Raw genomic sequence first — 7,205 nt, 5'->3', positions numbered from 1 at the left:
GGATAATTAACAATAGGAAAAAAGGCCCTTCTTCAATTTACTCTGTGGAGGCCTAGATTTTTTTTTTTTTAATATCTTTTTGTTTTTAAGAATATGCAGTTCTTGGGAGATTAAGTATGCCAAAGATATTGAAATTTCTTAAAATGTAGGCTAAAGGGAGACTACTTCTTATTCTTACCACAAAGTGAAAATTGTGCCAATTGTATTTTCTTAGTGACTGGAAAATGTCTCTAATAAAACTCATGTTTTTCTGAAAGTTTTTTCTTCAACAGGATGATTATGTCCCACTGGGCTCAACAGTATTGTTGATTATAACAATAATATACCCAAAGGAAAAAAAAAAGTCACAAAAATTTTCAGATCAGGAAATGCTTAAAATGTTTCCAAAAATGTTTACCAGGAAATGTTATTCCAGAATCAAAACATTTCCTGCATGACGATTATACTATGCAGAAAAATCATGTGATGTGATGCGAGTTATGGGGTCTTATAAAAAAGAATTTTTATGATGGGATATATTTTTTAAAAGAATTCATTATAAGTAACATGAGAGAAGTGAGAATTGCCCAGAATCATACTTTCCAAAAAGTTTATTATTTACATAAAAATTTAAACCTTATACCTTATAGAAAAATACAACAAATAAAGTGGGAATTCACCAATCTCTCATCAGTCAGTGAACTTAATTCCAGGCAAGTCTTGGTGTAAATATATGCGCTTGTGTCAATCTTATGTAAATAGTTTTAACAATGTGTACTGTATCAGCAACATATCATAAGATAGCTTCCTCTGTCAATAAGTCTAGATCTGCAGTATTAATGTTCATACTGTGCCTGTGTATCACATGTATCCACTGGGATGTGTCCAATTTGAGTAGCAGCTCTCTTAAACATCAAGTCCTCATGTGATATATGAAAAAAGCTGGGGTCGGAGGGATGGGGGGAGAAGGGGGGCACCTGAGTGTGTGGAGGGGTCTTTCTTGGAAGTGATCTTCCTCATATGTGTCTACAGTCAGGACCCAGTCATATGCCCCACCTTAGACAGTGCCAAATGAGAATGAATTAATAAGATAGAGTCCAGTCAAGCTAGGATTTCTTCTCTGTGACTCACTGCATTACTTACCTGAACAGAAACAGGGTTCTTGTGAGCAAGAAAAAGAGGAGATGAAACACAAGAAGCAAGTTTAAATCCATGAATGCACAATGATAGCAAGCAAACTCATTTGGGTCCACAATTGGAGCATGCTAGGGAAACAACTCATTGTTTTGAAAACTGGCAAATTAAGAGAAAGAATCATGTGTGTCCTATATCACCGGGAAATCAAATCATTGAGGAAAGTATTTCCCCTCTATAGACGTATTCCAGCTAATAAATGAAGAAGAAATGATAGAGTTAGGATTGCACCATTTAAAATATCTACTGAATTACATTAGTATTTAATTCAGTGTATCATATTCAGTCAGTATAACATGGTATAGGCATTGAGTATCAACAACTATTAACATTGCAGAAACAATCCAACATTATAACCCTCTCAATGAAGGACACAACATCATCTAGAAGTCATCTTGCCAAAAAAAGTAAAAAATAAAACCTGAATATAAGGAAGGTTCTAGGTTACTAATTTATGGGAAATATGGAGACTGCCTTCAGGAAATTCCAGATTTTGGAAGATCTAGAGGACAAAGAACCCTGGTGTCTCTAACAAATACATTGCAAGGAAACAAAAGGTGCTGGAGAGTTAAAAGAAACTTAAAGGACATATCAACCAATTGCAACATGTATACTTTGAATCCCAAGTCACTCAAACTTTTAAAAAAAAACATATGGTACTTGTAAGATAAACTGAACTCTGAAAGGATCTTTCATGATCAAGGAATTAGTGTTATTTTTCAAAATATCATAATAGTATTTTGGTTGTTTTTCAAAGAGACTCTTATCTTTAGGAAACATCCACTGAAATATTTACAGATGAAATGATAAGAAATGATAAGATGCTTCAAAATAATATGGTGGTGAAGAGAAGTACTGATAAGACAAGTTTGGCTGTGAATTGCTAATTCATGAAGCTGAATGACAGGTGCATGGGGGACATATTAATCATTCTGTCTATTTTTGTATATGTTTGAAATTTCCCCTAATAAAAAGTAAAAAAGAAAAAGAGAGGAAGAAAGAGAGAGAAAGAGAGGGTAGCTTTTAGGTGGACAATCAACAGTATTTGCCATACTTTATCTAACTAGTTTGTTTATAGAATATATAGGTTGCTTTCTACTTTTCCCAATTATAAAAATGCTATACACCTTTCTGCATAATCTTTTCATACTAATAAATTCCTAAAGGCGGGATTATTGAGTCAAAGGACAAATTTAATACCTAAAGTCAAGCCTTCCAAAGGGCTCTCCCAAACTACACTTTTGAGATTTTAGAATTATTTAAATAAAGTCAGTGAAAATTTTATCAAGACAATGTTACACTTAAATTAATTTTAGGAAAATTGGCATCCTTATATTATCGCGTCTTCCTATCTACAAATAGCTGTTTCTCCATTTTGCCTTCCTTTGTCTCAGTAGTTTTATAGTTTTCTTCATATTGATTTTTGTGTATTGATTTTGAGCTGGCTGCATCACTAAACTCTATTATTTCTAAAAGTTTTTCAGTGTGTTTCTTGGGCTTTTGAGGTATACATAGGTCATGCCAAAAGTGGGAACAACTAATGTGTGTTTTGACAAGGAAATCCAGAAAAACCCAAATCCTGTTCTTGACCTTCTTTTCTCTAAAGTCCCCAAGAAAAATACATACACATGTGCACCGCACGTGCACACTCACACACGCCCCGTTAAAATGAACAAAAACCAAACCAAACCAAATGAAAAAAAAAATGGAGCAAGGCAAATGATCACTATTATGTGATGATTTGCCCTGGGCTCTAATGTTAAACTCAGCAAATTGGGCCATACCAGTACATTATATATGCCTACATGATTTAGAACAAAAGCAGGCAGGAAATCTTCCCTGTTTATTTCTACCTTAGAATCCCATCCTCAGTTGTGGCTCTTGCCCCTGCAATGCCAGGAGAAAGCTATGCAAGAATAAAAAAGTGTTTGCTCCAAAACTTGGGGCAGTTAGACTACATCACTGAGCTTGTCTTGCCTTTCAGGCACAAGGAATGAAAAGCCACAAGTGGAGTTAATATGTTGACTATCTCCCAAGAGGGGGGCTCTGACATTGTTTCCTCAAGCCCTATTAAAAGAGTCACAAGAGCCCTTCCCAGTAGCTCCACTGGACAATGTGCTACCAGGGCACAGAAGAGCTCCATTCTCTTGAGAGGGTACCTGTAAAATGCCTTTGAAGTTGATCAGTCCAAAATTGGAATGGAGCTAGGAGGTAGGGGAAAGGAGCTGTGTGTATCCCTTTAGCCAACAAATCTAATTGCATAGTTTATAAATAATAAATTTTCTGCATCCTTTTTAGTCTTCATATTCCTTGCTTTATTTTCTTATCTAAGTGCATTAGCTAGTACTTCCAGAATAGCATTAGAGTATTAAGTATGTATTTATTCCAATATTTAATGGATATGCTGTTAGAATTTCACTGTTAAACATGAAGCTAGCTTCCAGTGCATATATGTAGCCATTTATTAAATTTTTTATCAAAAATGAATATTGAATATTGAGTTTTATCAATATTCAATATGCTCCCAGCATCAATTAAAATGTTTCTATTTCTTTGACTTATTATTATTATGGAGAAGTATATTAAGGTTTTCTCAAAATAATCAAAATTTTCTCAAAATTTTCTTTCTCTAAGCCCATCCAACTGTTGCATTGAGTTCAAGGACTCTTACTGTCCTACCTGGGCTGACTGGATAGAGTCTTAACATGACCTCCCTGGCTCCAGGCTCACCATCCTCCCCACTGCACAACAGGGGGCCCTCCTCAACACAAAGGGCATTATGTCATTCTCTTGCTTAAAATCTGTTGTTAGATCGGTGATATATCTTGCTGTTGCATTGCCAAGCCCTTTTATTATTTGGCCACTTTGCTTTCTACTTCATGTGGAAAGGGGCCACATGGTCAAATGGAAAGAGCTCCAGATTGGAATCAGAGATAGATTTGAGTCCTAGCCGGTGCTTACTAGTTATGTGACCTTAGGCAAGTTAGTTAAGTCTCTAGTATTTCATCTGAAAAACAGGGCCAGAATTAAGTTGCAGTTTATGGTAGGGACTAATTAAGACAATGTACTATAAAGAGTGCAACCCAAGAAAGCACTCAAGAAATTATTGCTACTTTAGTCTTCTACTATTACTCTATCCCCTCCACATATCCTTTGTTCTGCCTTGTTGAGCAGCTTACAATTCTCGAACAGATCATACTCTTTCTCTACTTGGAATGCTTCCCTTCCCTAGCACTCCCATCCCTAATGTTTGGTCTCTTAGCTAACTTGTGCACATCCTTAAAACTTAACGCCAAAGTTTTTTTTCTTTTGGGAAGCCTTTCTTGACCTCCTTCTGGTAGTTTGTTGTTCTCTCATTATTGCCGCAGTAACATGTACATGTATCTTATCTTCATTGCTTTGTATCCTAGCACCCTGCTGGGATACACCATGCCATATAGCATGGCAAAGAGGAAGGGTCTGCAAAGCCAAAGCAGAACTGACATCTCTCTAAAACACAGAGAGCTGGGCAGTGCTGCCTTTGTGCCTTCTCCAGCGGAGTGGCCTGGGCACTTACTCTCTCCCACACAACTGGGAGTAGCCAGGACCCCAGAAGGGTCTCCTGTCCTCACTCAGGAGTGGCAAAAGAGGAGGATGCTACATGGTGTCTACAGAATTATACTAGAATACTCCATCTTCCCAGCCCCTATGGGCTTTAAGGAGGGCTAATATTCCTACAAGGTTGCCCTTAGATGATGGAGTCAGAAAGTTATTCTTTTTTATTGCAAACCTGCTGTGATCTGTAGGGATAGAGGTTACGATAGCAATGACATTATCTGGAATACTTTAAAAGAAATGATAAATGATGAAATAATAGACCAAAAGAAAAAAAAAAGCACAAAAAATACCTACCTTGTATAGAGGCTATCACTTCTCTTCTGACCAAGGAATGTGTTGTGTTTCATGGTCTTCTTCCTCCTTTCCCTTCTCCTCCTTCTTTTCTCTAGAACAGTTCCCCTCATTCAGACTCTTTGCCCCAAAACAGTCCTTTTCAACCTTCAGCTTCTGGCCAGTTAGTTTTCCCAGAGTTTGGTCAGCTGATTCAATCCAAGTCTTTGCTTTATCTTCGTGTTTGCAGTGTATTATTACCTTAAACATAGTGAGGGAAAGTGGGGGCAGGCGCATGGGACCTCTCTGTACTATTTTTGCAACTTCATGTGAATCTATAATTATTTTGAAGTAAAAGGTTAAAAAAGAATTTCTTCCTCTTAGAGTTCTATGAGAAATACCTCACCTTCCCATCTTGTGCAATGGCATTGTTGTTATCATTCATTTGATGGATAATGGGATTCTGCTATTTGTCCTATGAGTGGGATGATGCATTGGAAAAAGCACTGAAACTATGAATCCAAAGACTTGAGACAAATTACTTCATAATCTGGGCATCTATAAAATGAGGATTTATACTTAAACTCTCAGTTCTATGATAATGCAAAGAAACAATATACAAATTACCAGGATTTGTTAAATAAACAACTCATGCTAAAAGTGGTTAAAGAATAAACATTTACTTATTGCATAGTATAACAAAGCTAAAATTTTCAATGTTAAATACATTTCAAGATTATTATACTTAAAATGTTGTATAAATCCAAATTATTGTATTTAAAATATTATAGAGTCAAAACATGCAGTGAACTCAGATGCTTCCTACAGAACTGATGGTACTCTAGAGAAGTGGTCTCTATTTTTGGTCATGTATTTGGATTACAAAAAAAATGCACTATTGTCAATATACATATTAAATATTAGTAAAGTTTCATTTCTTAATTTAGATAAAAATAGAGGTATTCTAAAAGTTTCTTCCCAACTGCTCTAGAGGTTAGATTTGTTACAGGAAATTTCCTCTTCTATATTTTGGGACTATACCTGTTGAATCCTCTGTTCTGATCATTCTTGCTACAATCACATCTTAACAAAAGTTCTCCATTAGCGATAGGATTCATGGTGGAAACTGGAGAAAGCCTATGCTTTTTTATCATTTAGAATCACCTTAGTACCTTTAAAAAGTCCTAAGGGAACTTCATGACCTTTAAAAAGTATTTTAAAAGGTATATATATATATATATATATATATTTGTAAAGATTTCATTTATTTATTGACAGAGAGACACAGCAAGAGAGGGAACACAAGCAGGGGGCATGGGAGAGGGAGAAGCAGGCTTCCCGCAGAACAGGGAGCCCGATGCAGGGGCTCGATCCCAGGACCCTGGGATCACAACCTGAGCCGAAGGCAGACGCTTAATGACTGAGCCACCCAGCGCCCCAAAAGGTATATTTAAGGTATTAAAGTTATTTTAAAAATACCTAAATCTTAAAATACTTATTTGTAAAGTATTATACCTTTAGAGAAAGAATTACTATAGAGGTTGATTTGTAAATTATGCATTACATTCTGTATGAAAGTGGTTTTCTATAACTTTGTTCTTTAAATAGTGACTCTTAAAATGCCTTAAATACAAAATAGTCTGGATAAAGGGGAAAAGGTGGCAGGAGAACTTGAGTGTTTGAATTAGAAACAATTCCTGTCTAATGAACCGGCTCTAAACTTGTTTAATGATGGATTTTAGCTTTGGTGGTGATCAGAGGAAAAGCCTTTTCCTGAACAGAAAAATAAGCCAGTGGATTTTTTATGCAGACTCAGTATTATGCAGCTTTACCACAAGGAGAGGAAGGAGACAGCTGATCAGGGTATAAGAAAAGGTGACTTAAAGCCTTTTTGGATTAGGTATCAACCACTCTTAAGAGGTCGGTTTATCCAGGCAGTCAAGCCCAGGAGAATTGGCACAAACAATCCAAAATGAGAGTAAACCAACCATGGATTAATGCTTATGTTTAGGTCTCTTAATGACGTATGGAAGCATATTTGAAGAGCTAAAGGGCATGTAATCAGTGTAATTTGATTCCACATTTATTAAGCATTTTATGGTACAGAAATAAGGCATGATCTGTGCTCTCAAGAGTTTCACAATCTAGTGAGATATAAAAATCAC

This window comes from Zalophus californianus, chromosome 3 (assembly GCF_009762305.2).
Source record: "Zalophus californianus isolate mZalCal1 chromosome 3, mZalCal1.pri.v2, whole genome shotgun sequence".
Taxonomy (NCBI): Eukaryota; Metazoa; Chordata; class Mammalia; order Carnivora; family Otariidae; genus Zalophus; species Zalophus californianus.
The sequence above is the reverse complement of the archived record's forward strand: the minus strand, read 5'-3'. Positions refer to the sequence as shown.